Raw genomic sequence first — 18108 nt, forward strand, 5'->3', positions numbered from 1 at the left:
CGCAGCGCGCATCGCCCCGGCGCCTGTGTTTTCTCAACGTCCTAGGCGCCCATCCTTCTCTTCCTCTCCCGATTCCAGTCCATTGCGAGGGGTCATTCCACCCGGGGAGCGCATCCGCTCCCATCGCCCTTCCAGATGTAGGCAGCGTAAAAGGAGAAGGTTTCCCCCTTTGGACTCAGAAGAGAGGGTCAGGGTGGTTCCCCCCCCTCCTCAGGCCCCTTTAGTGCCAGCAGCTCCTGTTACTATTCCCCAACGTTCTCCTGGCTCCCCAAGTGATTCTGATTCTTCTGCAGTTGCTAGAGAGGAAGGAGAACTGTCTGATGAACAGTCTCCCCCTTCAGAAAGACCTACTACTACACGTTTGTTTTCTGTGGCTGAATTTGAAGTTTTGTTGGCTAAAGCCAAGAGGCTATTAAGGACGTGACTCCTGAACCAGGGGCACCCTCCACATCAGGTTTAGATCAGGAGGTTTTTCCTTCTACCTCCACAGCCGCGGCAACCGTTCCTTTCCCTAGTTTATTTAAGGAAGTAATGCTGGCGGAATGGGGGGCCCCAGTTACTTCTAAATCCGTTATATCTGTACCTAAGAAGTTGTATAATTTACCTGCAGATGTCATGTCCTTGTTAGCTGTTCCCATTGTAGATGGGCCCGTGGCTCAATTGGTGTCAGGAGCCTTGCTGAACAAGGAGGGAGACGAGTTCTTGAAGGCCCCTGAAGAGAAGAAAGCAGACCATCTGCTCAGGAAAGGTCATGAAGCCTCAGCCACCGTCATCAGAGCTGCCACCACGAACTCCATTTTTGCTAGAGCGTCTATACTTTTGGCCAAGGAGTTGGTAAAGTTGGTGCCCCCTGAGAATGTGAGACTTCGCCAAGGTCTTTACAAGCTGGCTTGGGCCGCGGCATTGATGGCTGATTCCAGTCTCGATTGCCTACAGCATGCCTCCCGTGAAATGGCCGCAGGGGTAGCAGTTACACGAGGTCTCTGGATGCGACATTGGAAGGTGGATAATAAGTCCAAAGTAGCCCTGGCAGCAACCCCCTTTTTAGGGGGAAAGTTATTTGGCGAGTCTCTAGAACCTGTGTTAGTGGAGACTAGTGATAAGAAGAAGGCGATGCCCACTGGGCGTGGGGATTCTCGTAGGGGGTTCAGAGGCATTTCCTCCTCTTTTCATGGTTCCTTTCATCCCTACAGGAATTCAAACCGAGCGGGTTTGCCTGGATTCAGGGACAACAACAGAGATACAGACAACAGACCCTTCACTTTCCGTGGCTCCTGGAGGGCCCCTTGGTCAGGCAGAAGCCGAGGAGCAAACAGAAACAGGTCCAGTGTCTTCTCCAACGCGCATGACACCAAGAACCGTAAGCCATGACTCCTTTCTGGTGGGGGGCCGCCTTCTGGATTTCTCAAACGTGGGGGCTCTCCACTTCTGATCGGTGGGTGATTGATACAGTCACCCACGGTTATTTCATAGACTTTGTCCAAACTCCTCATGATTTTCTGTTCTTGACTCCAGTTCCCCAAAACAATTCCAAACGTTTCCTGATGGAGTAAGCGATCAGTCATCTCTTAGAGATTCGGGCTATAGAGATGGTCCCAGAGTCGGAGTCCGGGTGGGGCGTGTACTCCCTGCTTTTCTTGGTTCCCAAGAAGGACGGCTCCTGGGGGGCAATTTTAAACTTAAAGCATCTGAACAGGTTCGTGAGGAAAAGAACTTTTCGAATGGAGTCTCTGAAGTCTATCAAGCTGGTGGTTCATCCGGTAGATTGGCTTTCTTCGATAGACTTATCAGAGGCCTACCTCCATGTTCCCGTTCATCCGAGCAGTCGGCGTTATCTGAGGTTCGCCTACAGTCAGCAGCACTACCAGTACAGGGCGCTCCCCTTTGGTCTGTCATCGGCCCCTCGTGTCTTTACGAAACTGATGGTTGCTGTAATAGCTTATGTCCGCCAGCAGGGCATACACGCCTATCCGTATTTGCAAGATGTCCTCGTGAGGTCGGAGTCCCATCAGCGATGGCCAATGTTTCCCGCACGGCGCAGATCCTAGAGGCACACGGGTTCGTAATCAACGAAAACAAGAGTCACCTTCAGCCCTCCCATGTGCTTCAACATCTGGGAGTTCTCTTCAACACAGAGGATGCCTCGGTGTCCCTTCCGTTGGAGCGGCAGAACAAGCTCAAATCCACTATTGCTCCTTGGATGGTGAAGAGAAAGGGAGATCTGATGTCGCTGGCTCAAATCCTGGGCCAGATGATTGCATGCCTGGATTGCACGCCCTGGGCCAGGTGGCATTCAAGGCCCCTCCAGTGGTTTCTCCTCCCCTTCCAGTCATCAATTATGGAGAAGCTCCACGTGTCCTTATCCCTGCCCCGCAAATTCAGAGCCTCCTTCCATTGGTGGCTCTCCCCGGCTCTGCAATCGGGTCTTCCCCTGGACGACCCTCGGAAGATCATAGTTACGACGGATGCCAGTCTGTCCGGCTGGGGAGCACACTGCCTGGGCAACCACGCACAAGGGGTGTGGGAACCGAGGGATCTTCATTTCAATATAAATTGGCTGGAATTGAAGGCTGTTCGTCTAGCACTTCTACACTTTCAAGACCTTGTACGGAGACGTCATGTTCTGATAAGGACAGACAATGTCACAGCCAAAGCCCATGTGAACCATCAGGGCAGCACCAGGTCTCGGGCACTGATGAAGGAGGCGGACTTGCTTTTGGCATGGGCAGAGGCGAACTTGTGTTCTCTGACGGCCGAGCATCTCAGCAGACAGGAGAACATCCAAGCGGACTGGTTAAGCCGCCAGAGAATGGATCCGGCAGAGTGGTCTCTGCTTCCAGAGGTGTTCTATCTTCTATCAGTCAGGTTCAGTGATCCTCTGGAGGACCTCTTCACCTCCGCAACCAACGCCAAACTTCCAAGATTTTTCACCAGGCACCTTTGCAGTCAGGCGGAGCAAGTGGATGCCCTGGTGTCGCCATGGCCTCCTGGGTTGCTCTACGCTTTTCCACCAGTTCCCTTTCTGAGCTTGGTGATGCGGAAGATCATGACAGAAAAGGCGGAAGTCATAGTCATTGCACCATACTGGCCACGCAGACCTTGATTCTCCGATCTGGTAACCTTGTCGATCCGGCCTCCGTGGCCGCTCCCATCCAGGAGGGATCTGTTGTCGCAGGGTCCTCTCTTCCACCCAGATGTTGAATGGCTGAGACTTCATGCCTGGCGGTTGAGCGCGAGAGCCTAGCCAGAAGCGGTTATTCCAAGGGTGTACAAGATACTATTCTGGCATCCTGCAGACCTTCCACCTCTCGCATATACCAACTTACCTGGGCTGCCTTTGTGGCTTGGTCAGCGCCGTCTGGTCTCCCTGGTGGCGGCAGGGGTTCCGGAGGTTTTAGCTTTCCTCCAGTCAGGTTTGGATAAGGGTCTACACCCAAATACCTTAAGACGCCAGGTGTCTGCCCTTGCCTCGGTTCTGGATCTGAGGGATACTAGCTCTCAGGGCTTGCATTCTAATCTCACTAGGTTTTTGAAGGGGGCAAACAACTTAGCTCCACCTCCAATTAACAGGTTTCCCACTTGGGACTTGAATTTTGTTTTGAACGCCTTGACCAAATCTCCCTTTGAACCTATCAATTCTATTTCTTTGCATTTGCTATCTTTTAAAGTTTTATTTTTGGTAGCCATAACGTCCTCAAGAAGGGTTTCGGAGTTAGCCGCTCTCTCGGTTAGAGATGAGTGTGTGTTTTCCAGAAAGAGGCGGTTGTTTTGAAGTTGGACCCCACCTTTTTACCTAAAGTAAACTCTATTTTTCACAGAAGTCAGGAAGTTGTGTTGCCATCTTTTTGTCCAAAGCCTGTACACCCGAAGGAGCGGGTCTGGCATAAGTTGGATGTTCGAAGAGCTTTGAGAGTTTATATCAGTAGGACTAAGCCTTTCAGGAAAACTGATTATCTGTTTGTCTCTTTTCAGCCTCGTTCTCTCGGTTCCAAGGCTTCTAAGGTGTCCTTGGGTCGTTGGATTAGAGCTGCCATTTCCTCGGCCTATGAAGCAGGCGGGTTTTCTGTACCCAAAGGTCTCACTGCTCATTCTACGAGAAGTGCAGCTGCATCGGCAGGTTTTTCAGCTCGGGTCCCGTTAGAGGAGATCTGTAAGGTGGCCACATGGAGTTCCATTACTCCTTTTGTTAAGCACTACAAGATTCCTTCCGCCTACGAGTCACAGGCGGCGGTTGGGAGGACAATTTTACAGCAAGTAGTTTGAACATCTGCTTGTCCCTCCCTGTGCCTAGTTCAAGCTTGGTTACGTCCCGTCAAGTTAGGATGCCCTCCCCATGCCTCGGAAAAAGAAACATTGGTAGACTTACCGTGAAGTGTTATTTTTCGAGGTATGGGGAGGGCATCCGGCCCTCCCGCGGATTCTGTATGTTGTGGGATGCTGTTTCGTCTGAGGGTGGCGGCCGACTCCCTGGGTTATAGTTTCTGCTATCCCTGTTGTTCTTTTCACTCCTGTTGTTTCAGAGTTTTACCTTTTTGAGCTGTATTAGTGTTTCTATTTAAGTATTTTTACAGTCCCGGAACTGGGATAATGGAGGCTGGCATGGCATAGTGATATCAGAGAAGTTTTCTGATTGGCCCTGTCTTGAAGCATGAAGGGATTGACAACCCGTCAAGTTAGGAGGCCCTCTCCACACCTCAAAAAAGAACACTTCACGGTAAGTCTACCAATGTTTCTATCCAGTACTCCTGCTCCGGAATGTTTGAAGGAAGCAGTATTCCTCAAAGAGTGTGTGTAATTGTTGTTATATAAATCTGACCATGGAGGCATTTTTAAAAAAAATTGTCTCTGAGCCTGTGTTGTCATTTGTCCCTAACTTACTTACTTATTTGAAATATTTCTATACCGCCCAAAACTTGCGTTTCTGGGTGGTTTACAATTAAAATGAATGATCTCAGAACAGTAGTACATCTGCTGGTCACCTCCAGACTTGACTACTGCAATGCGCTCTATGTGGGGCTGCCTTTGTACGTAGTCAGGAAACTACAGTTAGTCCAGAATGTGGCAGCCAGGTTGATCTCTGGGTCATCTCGAAGAGACCATATCACACCTATCTTAAAAGATCTACACTGGCTGCCGATAAGTTTCCTAGCAAAGTACAAGGTTTTGGTTATAAGTTAACCTATAAAGCCCTAAATAGCTTGGGCCCTGGGTATTTAAGAGAATGTCTTCTTTGCTATGAACCACACCGCCCATTGAGATCATCTGGAGAGGTTCGTCTGCAGTTGCCACCGGCTCGTCTGGTGGCTACTCTCAGACGGGCCTTCTCCATTGCTGCCCCGAGGCTTTGGAACACACTTCCTGCTGAAATAAGAGCCTCCCCATCTCTTACAACTTTTAAAAGGGCAGTCAAGGCGCATTTGTTCACCCAGGCTTTTAACTATATTTTGTTTTAATAGTTTTAACTTTTTAAATTTTAGTTGTAGAAATGTGTTAATCTTTTTTTTGGTTGTTTTTATTGTTTTGAGATCATAATACGATGTGGCTAGTCAGGTTTGGCTGTAAGCTGAGATCGCTGAGGACAATTACATGCATTTTTATAAGCCAGAAATTGGAATTCAGAAGTTGGGATTGGAAGGGGGGTGGTTTTTCAGTACTGTTAAAAATGTTCATGAAAAAAGTACCCCCTTTCAGATGTTGAAAGCGGGGGGCTGCTATATTTGTGCATAATGTACTACTGATAGCATGCTCTAAAGCCGTGCCCCTGATATGCTGAGAAGCCTCACCTGACCTCTGTGCTTGTCTGCAGATATAAATGCTATAACCATGGCCAGGTTCTTTCTGTGATTGAAAGGCTGGGATACCAGGAGCTTTCCCAGACAGCAGGCTTTGCCGCAGGTTTACTGTGAGGCTTTACTCAAACTCGACATTTTCTCAAAAAGCCGACGCAAAAAGTGGATTTTTTTTACCCTGGATATAAATCGGGCTACACTTTTAACAGGCAGTGAAAAACCTGAATCGTGTGTGAAGTGCTCCCCAATCACTGGCAAGGACTTCAGGGTAAATCTGCCCGATATGTGAACACACACCCTCCATTCTGGAGGAGGTGTGAGCTAAAGAGCTTTAAAAGCCCTGGGTGGAAAATGCCCAGGAGGAAAAAAGAGGGAAGGAAAACCCAAAGAATCTATGCATTGATCTAATGCATTGATGATTTAGTGCTGTACTGTTTGCTTTGAAATTTGTAGACCGCTCCAAACTTCTGTCTCTGGGCAGTTTACAACAACTTAAAACAAATTAAAAGAAACATGAAAACCTTAAAACAATTAAAAACCCCTGTCAAATTAAAAGGCTTGGGTGAAAAAAATGAGTCTTTAGGGACTTTTAAAAATTTGTCAGAGATGGGGGCTCTTATTTCAGCCAGGAGTGAATTCCAGAGTCTCGGAGTCGGCAGCAATATTACTGCTAGTACGAATATTTGTATATCATTCTTCAACCAAAGTTCTCAAAGCGATTTACAGAGACAAATAAATAATACACAAATAAGATGGTTCCCTGTTCCCAAAGGACTCACAATCTAAAAAGAAACATAAGGCAGATACCAGCAACAGCCACTGGAGGGATGCTGTGCTAGGGCTGGATAGGGCCAGTTGATCTCCCACTGCTAAATATAAGAGCTGGTGGCAACTGCAGATGAACCTCTCCAGATGATCTCAATGGGCGATGGAGCTCATGGTGAAGAAGACGCTCTCTTAAATATCCTGGGCCTAAGCTGGTTTTATAGGTTATAACGAGTGCCTTGTATTTTGCCCAGAAACTTATTGGTAGCCAGTATAGTTCTTTTAGTATAGGAGGAATATGGTATCTCCGAGATTACTCAGAGACCAACCTGGCTGCCTCATTCTGTACCAACTTCAGTTTCTGGACTATGTACAAAAGCAGCCCCACATAGAGCACATTGCAGTAGTCAAATCTTGAGGTTACCAGCATATGTACCACTGTTTTGAGGTCGTCAATCTCAAGTTTATCTCAAGAAATGGACATAGATGGCATATCAGCTGAAGCTGATAGAAACTACCTCTTGCAACCACCTCAACCTGGGACACCAGGGAGAGGTTTGGATCCAGAAGCACCCCCAGACTGCGTACCTGTTCCTTCTGGAACCTCATCCAGAAATATATGGAAGGTTTTGTGGTTTTTATAATTATGCAAGTTTGGGGCATGATTATTCATACACTTTATATGATCAAAATGTATTAAACCATAACGCTCAAAACACGTTAAAACATACAGAATAAAGCCTTTACCAGGGCTTAATAATTCAGCACCTTTGGGTTTTCTTTCCCTCTTTTTTCCTTCTGGTTTTCTAGTGCTGTGTCATTTTTCTACCCCCTCCCGACCTTTTAAGGCTGAGGCACCCCAGCCTTCTAATAAGGGAATGAATCTGTTCATGGTTACAGTGGTTGTCTCTGCAGACAAGCACAGTAAGCGTGGACATTGGGCAGGTGAGACTTCTCAGCACATGGGAGCTGTGGCAGAACTTCAGGGCAGGCTCTCAGGGCACTGTACACAAGTACAACATGCCTTATTTATTTATTTATTTATTTATTTATTTAACTAGCTAACACATTTTTATACCAGCCCATATGCAAGTCTCTGGGCAGTTCTCAATCTAAAACCACAACAATTAAAATATTAACACCATGAAAACAAAATACAGATAAAAATTCTAAAACTTAAAAATATAAACTAAAATCCTGACTAAACAGGTATGTTTTCAGGTCCTTCTTAAAAACATCCAGAGAAAGGGAGGCTCTGATTTCATTAAGAAGCATGTTCCAAAGTCCCAGGACAACCCTGGAAAAGGCCCATTTTGAGCCGCCACTGACTGAGCCGGTGGCAACCCCAACTGGACCTCCCTAGATGATTTTAATAGGTGGCGGGATTCATGGAGAAGAAGGCGTTACCTTACATACCTAGGACCCAAGCCATACAGGGCTTTATAGGTAATAACCTAGTTCTTTTAAAATGGGTGTGATATGATCCCTTCAGGTAACCCCCAAGACCAACCTGGCTGCTGCATTCTGTACCAATTGCAGTTTCCAGACTCCGTACGAAGGAAGCCTAACGTAGAGCGCATTGCAGTAGTCAAGTCTGGATGTTACCAGTTTTAATGTCTGAAGAGGGCTGGTATGTAACTGAAAACTACTCAGCCCTAGAGCTAATCACTTATTACACAATGACGCCACAATGCCTCGAGATCTGATGTACCCATTCTGTTGTTTTTGCACCTGATCCCTCGTACTTTGTTGTTTCCCACAAATAGGCTGTGAGTGAAGCTTGCAAGCACTTTTGAACATATCCGTATAAAAAGCCTGCATGCCAATTTGCAAAGACAAAGAGTGACAGGAGCACAAATGTGGATTCAGCAACAGATCAGGCTGACAGTTATTAGATGAGGATAGGAAACGGCAAGGGCAGCTGTTAAGTGTGAAAATGACACTCACTGCTCAGATGGCTTGAAGTTCATAATTTCCTTCCTTAAGAATCAGCAACCTCTCAAATGTCATTTTGTGTTAACTCCAGCTTGCCCTGCCAGACCCATTAGGGTTTAAGTAAACAAAAACATATGGGCTACATCTCAAGGAGATCTTCAGTTTTAACTTTGAATGGGCTGTATCACTCAGCTAATGCTTTGGCCCTGTGTTACCAAGACACATCTAAATTGAGCTGACTTTCCAGGTTCGTGGCTTTACTAGTTTGATGTGGACTGCAAAATTTGAAACTCTGCAGGCACACTTTGTAAGACTTGAGATCCATCTAGCTGCCCAGGGCACTTTCCAGATTACCCACCGTTCAGAGGTAGTTTACTTTGGCTTGGCAGAATAGTTTGAGAATCATTTTGAAAACATAAATAGAGGTCATTGCGCAGAGCCGCCAGCAGGGGGAGCAGTCTTTTTTAGCTTGCCGAACCTCCTTGCAACAGGAAAATACAGCTCCCCCCCCCCTTTACAATGTTGTAGGGCTAACGGAGCAATAAAACTCAAAAGAAGGCATCAGAAATGTGAACGGCACCTTTCTGACAACACAGGGACTGCAATGTAGAAACACAGGCAGTACGGAAGGACACTTAACAGACACGTAGTGACTCTGTTTTAGTATCCAAACTGGAAAGCACCCAGGTTTTGCAAAGCCTCTAAATTAGACTCTAAAATATGCCTGTGATGGGTTGTGTTTTTGTCTCAGGTAGAATTTTGGCTTGTGAAATGGCTCCAGGATGCACCAGTTCCATTCTGGAAACAGTACGTGAGGTGGGCATAGTGCAGCCTAGGACATATCCAAGCCACAGGAGCCTATTTGTTTATGCAGTTTTGAGCCATGCACTGTTTAGCAGCTATTAACAATTTCTTATACTAAAGGAAGTCAACAGCTCTCTAACTGCAAAAAATTAATAATCTGTGGTTCAAGAGGTATTTGGGGCCTATTTGTTGCCTATAGCAGGGCTCGACAAATCTAGGCACCAGCTTACCATTGTGCCTAGAACTTTCACTATGATGCCTAGAGAAATCCCATTTGCTTCACAGCAATTCCTCCCTCTGGTCCAGAGCTCACTACCACTGGGCCTCCTCTTCTCTGCTGTTGCACTGCCCTTCCTGTCTTCTCATTCCAGCTTCCTGTCCCGTCCCCACCCCCAGGGAAGTGTGGTGCTGCGGAGACAGTGGTGGTGATGGATGCACCAGCGAATGGGCAAACCACTTGCTGCTGCTTGATCAGCAGTGGCACCAATGGGTTACGGAGTACACAAAGCCAAGACAGCAGTAGCAGCAACAGTGGTAGCAGTGGCAGGCATCAGAGCAGACCTCAGAAGGAAGAGGCAGGAAGGAAAAAGGGAGGGAATTCCTAACACACCGTAATTTTTAACCGCCACTTAAAACAATTTTTGTTGAAGCTGAGACAGAGGGTGATTTTGTGCAATCCATCAGCAAGTGAGTAGGAGGGAACAAGAGGTTCCCAAGGACTACTCGCTCCTGCCAAGCATGTTGTATGAACCCGCTAAAGTTTGATACCCAAGCCTTTTGCTCACAGTCACAACACAGGAAGTATGGAAGCACACTTAGCAGGTCCATAGTGACACTCTTGTAGGGTTTAACCTGGAAAGCACCCAAGAGACAAAACAACCAATCTACCCACTTGCTTGCTGGAGCCAGTGTGAGGAGGGCAATGGAGGCAGGAGGTGGGGAAGAGGAAGGAAGCAAGGAGGTGACAAGGCAGGGGGGTGGTACAGAGGTGTGGAGTCTCTCCAAAATGCTAGAGTATCACACACAACCTTTTCCAACACTCACTCGGGCGTTCTTCACACAGCAGGCTTTGAACTCAAAGTTATCCCCAAAAAACAACGCAAAAAGTGGATTTTTTTTACCCCAGATATAAATCAGGCTACACTCTAACACGCAGTGAAAAACCCGAATTGTGTGTAAAGTGCTCCCCAATAGCTCACAGGGACTTGGGGGTAAATCTGGCCAAAATGTGAACGTACACCCTCCATTCCAAGGAGATGCGAGCTAAAGGCCCTGTGTGGGAAATGCCATATATTGCCACAACGAGGCAGGAGAAGGAGTTGGGGAAGGTGAAGGCAGCAATATGAACAGCCTTGATTTATTATGATTTATGCTTATTTACACTTATACACGCTTAATATACTCTTACCCTAACATGTCCCAATTTACGACACTTCCTCTCACAATAAAGCCCATCCATCTCCTTCTGGAAAACCTCCAGGAGCATGCAATCTTACTTGCCAGCAGATTGTGCAAAGCTGCCCAGAGAGATATGAACACCAGGGGTGTATCTAGGGTGGGGCAGGCAGGGCACGTGCCCCGGGCGCCACTTGAAGGGGGCGCCATTTTAAACAAAATTTTAAAATTTTAAAAAATTGCCAGCGAAAACAAAATAGCCACTGTGCATGCTCAAATGGCCTCTATAAGGCCCTAGGCCATGCCATTTGAGCAAATGCGGTGGCCATTTTGTTTTCAGCAGCCATTTTTAAAGAATAATTTTTAAAAAAAAAGTCCACTGCACATGCTCAAATGGTCCCTGCGAGGCCCTAGAGGCCAGTGGGGGGAGGGGGAGCCTTTGCAGACCTGCCCACAGCCTTTAGGAAGCCCCCCAAAGGGGCTACAAGGTTTTAAAAAAATAATATAATATAAGTCACTGTACACATATTTAGTTTGGCACTATGTACAGAGAATCAGGGCTTGTGAATACTGGGCAGAAGCTTATGAGCTAGGATTGTATTCATTTGCTCTTTGATTCTTGTGATAAGTGAGTTAAATGTGATGTCTTAATAATATGGCTATTAATGGTGAGTTTGTCTAATCAGTGTAAAATCCTTTGTATTAAGGCCCACTGGGAGTTTCTTGCTCCCTTTCTCTCATTTTAACTGTCTTTCTGAAAGACTAGAATATATTCCAAGCAGTGACACAGTTTACTCTGCATATCCTTTAATTATTTTCAGAGTATCTGGGAAATGTCAAATTCTCCATTTATTTTTACAACTTATGTAATAGTGATGCTACAATGCATAGTCGAGAATTAGACAGGCACTTCTGTTTAGTTTTCCAAGTACAGCTCCACATAGTATTTGGGTATTTCATGAGCCCCCGCATTCTGAAATTTGTAGTTTTCCAGCATTTTTTGGTCTGGCTAAGTCCACTTCTAAATAGTTTTTGAAATATTAAAAGATTAACGAGCTTGACTTGTATTTTTGAGCTGATATTATGGTAAAGTTATCTGAAAGATGGGTGTAAAATGTTTGGATAGGGGGCAGAATTTCAGTGTTTGCCCTAGGCACTATTTTCCCTAGATACGCCTCTGGTGAACACTTTCCAAGATGCCTTTCTTCCACCTTTCCCATGGTACCTATTTTTTAAACTTTTTGAGGGGGGCATCCTTAAGTAATGCACTTTCAAAATATGGTTTTTTTATTTATAGAACATACGTTGCTAAAAACATATGTGGTGATCTTTTCTCGCCATGAGTGTGTTAGCACTAGTTAGCACTCTGAGTGTGTTAGCGCTAGTCCTCCTATTTGTCCCAGGCACCCCTGTTTCTGTTCTAAGTATTTACTTGTAAGGGGATAAGAGGAAGCCAGTTTACACTCCTCCCTCCACCATGCCCATCTCTAAGCCTGGTAATTTTGTCAGTTGTCTATCCCGTGGCTCCTAAATTATTGGGCTGGTTCCTAGATCCATAAAACATTTGTCAAAATCTGGTATATAGCCCAATAACCTACTACTATTACTAGGGATATTTATATCCACTCTTCAACCAAAGTTCTCAAAGCAGTTTACATAGAAAAATAAATACATAAATAAGATGGTCCCCTCTTCCCAAAGGGCTCACATTACCCAGAACTTATATATTTGCACGTCCACTGCTTACACAAGACATAAGAACAGCCCTGCTGGATCAGGCCCAAAGCCCATCTAGTCCCCATAGAAAGACATACTTTGTATCTTTTTTCTCTCCATTTATAAGTGTATTGAATATTAGAAATATACATTAATGTTACAAGATGGTACAACAGGTTACAGAAAGAATTGCAATATGTACAGTTGGTATAGATTTTGTTAAACTGGTATATCGATCATATATATATTCAATCCATCATCATCTTAACCATTTCAACCAAGATCTTACTCGGATTATAATAAACCCTATTTATCTCCACATACTTTGTATCTTGATTCATTGTGCGTGGGCTCATATTAGTTTATATCCTCTGAATGCAGATATATTTTATTTCATACCGCTTTTCAGCAAAAGATTCCCAAAGAGGTTTATATAGATATAAATAAATAAAATGGCTCCCTGTCCCCAAAGGGTTCACAATCTAAAAAAGAAACATAAGATGGACACTAGCAACAGCCAATGGAGGGATGCTGTGCTGGGGATGAATAGGGCCAGACAACTTCAGGAGTTCTCTGGCCATCTAGTGGGAGTAGAGTGTTTATTAAACAATTTAACTTGATACATCCAGTCATTGGGTTCATTGAGTTTGTAAGCTCTTGGCATGTAAAATCCACACAGTTCATATTCGTACTCAAAGCAAATTGCATCAGCCGGTTTAGGCCACTGTAACTAGCACTTTTCCATTGCGACAAAACTTGTCCAAGTTAACCTAATGGCATTTCTATGCACATGTGTCTACACCTTCCTCTTGAACTGCTTCACGGGCAGGGGTAGGAGAGGTGCCATTGGAAAGCTCCGAGGAAGCATTTGATGACCATATGGGGGAAGTTGTGACTTTTTACTAGAAAAGAGAGCTGTACAAATGTCCATCCCCATAGAAAGAGCAGTAAGGGAAAGGCCCACTCAGTGCAACCTTAATGGCCATGGTGAAATCAGCATTCAGTAGACCAATACGCACTTCCCGCGGTTTTCCCTATTTGAATTTTTGAACATTCCAAGCTCCACATGGCAAGCTGGCTATTGAGATTAAGCAGGTACCACGGGCATGGGGTGTGGGGAGAGCCTCTCATGACACTGAAAAGGAGTGGAGACTGGCATTCAGCTTACTCACTCAGCGACATCCCACCCTCTGTACACATTTCTGCTATTTAGTACCAACTTGTAGTTACAAAGAATAATAAAACGGAGTTTCTAATGGTTGTTAAAACATTTAACCTGATTCACTTGGACATTTTGCCTGGTAAATGTTTGTAAGATCTGGCATGTTAAGTTCACACACTCAGAACATTTCAGAAACAGCTTTAAGCCGCTGAAACCCCCACCTTTCCATTGAAAACATGTCCAAGTTAATCTAATATTTATATAGTGGTTATAATATCTTGTTTTATTAACAGTTAATAACAAGCTGCCATTTAATACTCTGGAGCAAAATACTATGGGTACCAAATAACTAAGAAGATTTGTTATGTTGTAGTTAATTGTACTCATATGGTGCTTTCTTTCAGTTTTCTTTCATACAGATGAAGGGTGGTCTTAATGTTTATTTTATTGTATTTTTTAACCCTAGCATGAATATATAGAGTGGAAGAATACTGCATGGAGCTTTTACTTAGCACTTCATACATTGTTAGGAAGCATTTGATAGGATACTAATGAGTAAATCATGGTTAACCTGTCGCTTGTTCTGCCTAGTTCTTTGTCTGTGTCAAGGACAGTCCCATTAGAAATTAAGCTGCTGATTATTCAAAGCTGCCACACTGATGGTGTTCAGTAGCACTTCACGGAATATTCTCCCCAAGGGGGCATCTGCTAAGTCACCATTTGTTTTGTTTGGCTTTGAGTCATTTTCATGCTGTTTTTGACTTCAGCAAACATTTTTGAGACCATGTGATGCATAAGCACACAAGCCACAAAAGCTGGAATCTTTTTGTTTAATAACGAATAAGTGGTTAAAGAGAGTTATCCTCTTGTTGACACTGTAAATTCTTTCTTCTTCCCCATCTAGCCATGCATAATAGAAAGCAGATGTCTCTGTCCTCCACCTGTTTTGAGGTAATATAATGACATATGAAATTAAGAACACAATACATCCTAGACATTCATTAGGAGCTATATCAGAGAGAATGCCTTGACCACAGAGGAGTCAACTGGTTGTTTTATGTCTTATAAATGCTGCTATCCCTCACACACACACACAAAAGAAAAGGAGGAGTGGTTTTTAACTTCATGGAGAGCTCAGGAACATTGCAATCCAGTGTGCTGGAATTTATTTATTCATTTTGACGGAGTAAGTGTCAGCTTTGGGTAATACGTGCTAGTAATATTACAATATGTATATTGTTCTTTTCAACAACAACAAAAGTTCTCGAGTTCTTCAACAAAAGGAAAAAGAAAATGTTTTCCTGTCCCAAAAGGGTTCACAAATGAAAACACACACATACACCAGCCACACCAGCCACTGGAAGGGATGCTATGCTGGGATGGATAGCATGGTTGCTCTTCCCCTGCAAAATATAAGACAGCCACCACTTTAAGCTGCTACTTTGCCCAGTTAGCTGGGGTCTAATAACCAAAGGCACAGTTCAGATATCATATTCCTCACTTAAAAAAAAATAAAAAAATCTCCCAATAGAAAACCAACACAGAAGGGATAAAGATTCAAGCACAATCCTTTACTTACTGCAAATTTGATTGGGTGCCTGAGTCAAGGCATGGCCATGCCATTTTTAATTCCTCTGCTCTCTGAATGCTCAGGGTTGCTTTTCCTTTCTCTCTCGTAAACCTATCTCGTCTCTTCTCCCTCAAAGCAGCTTCCCTTGTTCCTCTCCTGTCCTGCAGCAAAAGCCTTGCATTTTTGCAGTTTGGGTATTAAAATCCCTTATTCTGTTGACATAAATCTTTATATACACTGTAAAATGTTCTAGCTGGCTCCACTGCCTCAAGCCTTTTGTGACTGGTTCCACCTACCCAAGCCATTGGTTTGTGCTGTTAGCTCCCAAGGTTCTGGCAAAAAAGAAGAAGTGGATCCTAGAAGTTCTAGGTCTGCCTACCCTTGTTTACATGCATTGAACATAACATGCAGGAGTGTAGCTACAACTGAGTGAAAAGGTTCAAAGAACCCGATCCCCAGCTCCTAAGGGCCCCCCAGCTCCACCCCTCCTTATTTTCTTTATCTCCCTCACTCTGAGGGGCCGCTAGGAAGAGGGGTCAATACAGGTCCCCTCTCCCCTCGCTATGCCCCTGATAATGTGTCCGTGGTATTGTCACCATTGGGCGAGTGGGGGACAAATGCTCAGGGCTGTCAGCTGTGTCTGTCGGGGGGGGGTGCCTCCCACCCCTTCCACTCCCTTTTCCACACTGTGCACTTGCCTTCCCCCTCTGACTGCTTGCTGCCCCATGCCAGCAAGGCATTTGCACAATTTTGTAGTTTTGAATTGCGGTTCACAATTCAAATTTCACTCAGTGGTTCACGGATTTGTCGTCTTGATATTTGAAAGTAACTAAGCCAGAATTCAGTAAAAAGAAGAACCTGAGATCCCTACCTCCATACTCCAGAGGAGATGTGCTTAAAGTAAATGTCAAGGGCAAGCACTAAACATACACCAGCCCTACCATACACCAGCCCTACAACACTAAAAACTAGGAGAGCTAAATATTGGGATATATCAGAAGCAGATCACCAAACCTGGGCGTTTTCCACACAGGGCTTTTAGCTCGCATCTCCTCCGGAATGGAGGATGTGTGTTCACATATCATCCAGATTTTAACCCAAGGTCCCTGTGAGCTATTGGGGAGCACTTAACTCATGATTTGGGGTTTTCATTGTGTGTTTGAATGCAGTTCGATTTATATCCAGGGAGGGTTAGAAAAATCCACTTTTTGCTTTTGTTTTGTTTTGTTTTTTGCAACTTGGAACTTGCAGTAAAGCCTCGCAGTAAACCTGTGGTAAAGCCTGCCGTGTGAAAAATGTCCTGGTAACCTCCTTCAGATCTTATTTGAGAGGTTCATAGGTGGACCAATGTACTAAACTCCTTTCGTTTAAAGTATCTGATAACTACAGTCAGTCGGTTCCCTGGCTCCTACTTGCTTTTTAAATATGCTGCTTGAATTGTATGATTTAATATGTTATTGCTTGCATTGGTTTTACTGCTTGTAAGCCATGTTTTTGGGTTGTTGTTGTTGTTGCTGGGGTTTTTTTTAGTGTGGAATAATAAACCTAATTCTAAGAATAATAAACCTCATTCTTAGTCTATTTAGAAACTTGGTGGAAAAGAACTCAGTGTGGCTATTCACATGTATGTGCAAAACCAGGCTAAGGGAGGCCAGCCTTGTTCTGCAGGCAATGTGAACCGCTGGGATCGAGCCTGATCCCAGAGGCACCACAGCGGCAAACCCGCCTACGAAGCCTCCCTTCGAAACAGGGTTAGAAGATAAGAACAGCCCTGCTGGAGCAGGCCCAAGGCCCATCTAGTCCAGCATCCTGTTTTGCACAGTGGCCCGCCAGATGCCACTGGAAGCCACAGGCAGGAGTTGAGGGCATGCCCTCTCTCCTGCCATTACTCCCCTGCAACTGGTACTCAGAGGCATCCTGCCTTTGAGGCTGGAGGTGGTCCATAGCCCTCCGACTAGTAGCCGTTCATAGACCTCTCCTCCATGAAGTTATCCAACCCCTTCTTAAAAGCCATCCAGGTTGTTGGCTGTCACCACATCTTGTGACAGAGAATTCCACAAGTGGATTATGCGTTAACACTGTTAGGAGAGCGAGCACTCTCCTAACCCCATTTTATTGATCATGTGTCAGCTGCAGCTGGCAGACTCAGGGAGGGGGTCCTCATAATGCACCACGGACTCATGCAGTGCATTATTGGAGCTCCAGGGGTCGGGGGGGGGGATGTGTGGCAATGAGAATGAGTTTTGTTCTGGGCAGCAGTATCAAGGTAGTGTATGCGCACATGCATTCAGTATGGGGCCTTCCTGATTCAACCTGAGCGAGATCTAAAATTAACTGAGTGGACATCAAAAAATATGTGAGCATGCACACAAGCCTTAGAGGGAATACTGACACCCCCTGGCCCTCGGAGCTACTGGCAGCAGCTGGTGCTTGTGCCAGTGGGCGGTCCACCCACCCAGGGACATTGGACTGATCATCTGTGGGGAGCCAAATGCTTTTAGGCTTCCTCCCCGCAAATCGGGTTGCCTTTTCTCACTGCTCATGAGAAAGGACTCAACCAGTGTTATTGTGCAAAGAGAACACAACCAGTGCTCTCTTCACATGAAACTGTATTGTTCACACGATAGTTGATGGTTTCCTTTTTTCCCCCCATGTGAAATCTGCTGTCAGTTTTCCTGAAAGAAGCAGTCACCTTTTAACACCACATTGCCAGCCACTGGGGGATATTGCTCTGTTAATCATGATGACCCTGAGAAGTTTAGCTAACACTGCCAGGATCAGCTTGAAATTTTTCTACAAGGAGAAAGCCCTGTGAGCACTGCAGAAAAATCCAGCTGATTGATTATTTTAATATAAGGGAGACAATAAAAGATCTGCCTGATCGCCATGATCGTCTCCCTTGCTGAGCTGCTAGAAGTGCAGATGGTCTAATGATCCCTGGTTACTAGGGACTGGATTGATTTAGGTTGGAG

The 18108-nt window shown here is 45.1% G+C and overlaps 2 long non-coding RNA genes across 3 annotated transcripts in view; one reads left to right on the top strand and one right to left on the bottom strand.

Annotated features, from left to right (window-relative positions):
• LOC128350759 (uncharacterized) overlaps positions 1 to 18108 on the top strand; it is a 68272-nt gene that overhangs the window by 8235 nt on the left and 41929 nt on the right. The gene's annotated exons all lie outside the window — the stretch shown is intronic.
• LOC128350771 (uncharacterized) lies at positions 14383 to 16874 on the bottom strand. The gene is made up of 2 exons (XR_008319450.1): positions 15146 to 16874; positions 14383 to 14507 (listed from the first exon to the last, which is right to left on the bottom strand). It is a non-coding gene; the product is annotated as an uncharacterized LOC128350771 (long non-coding RNA).

Source organism: Hemicordylus capensis, chromosome 1, assembly GCF_027244095.1.
Source record: "Hemicordylus capensis ecotype Gifberg chromosome 1, rHemCap1.1.pri, whole genome shotgun sequence".
NCBI classification, from domain to species: Eukaryota; Metazoa; Chordata; class Lepidosauria; order Squamata; family Cordylidae; genus Hemicordylus; species Hemicordylus capensis.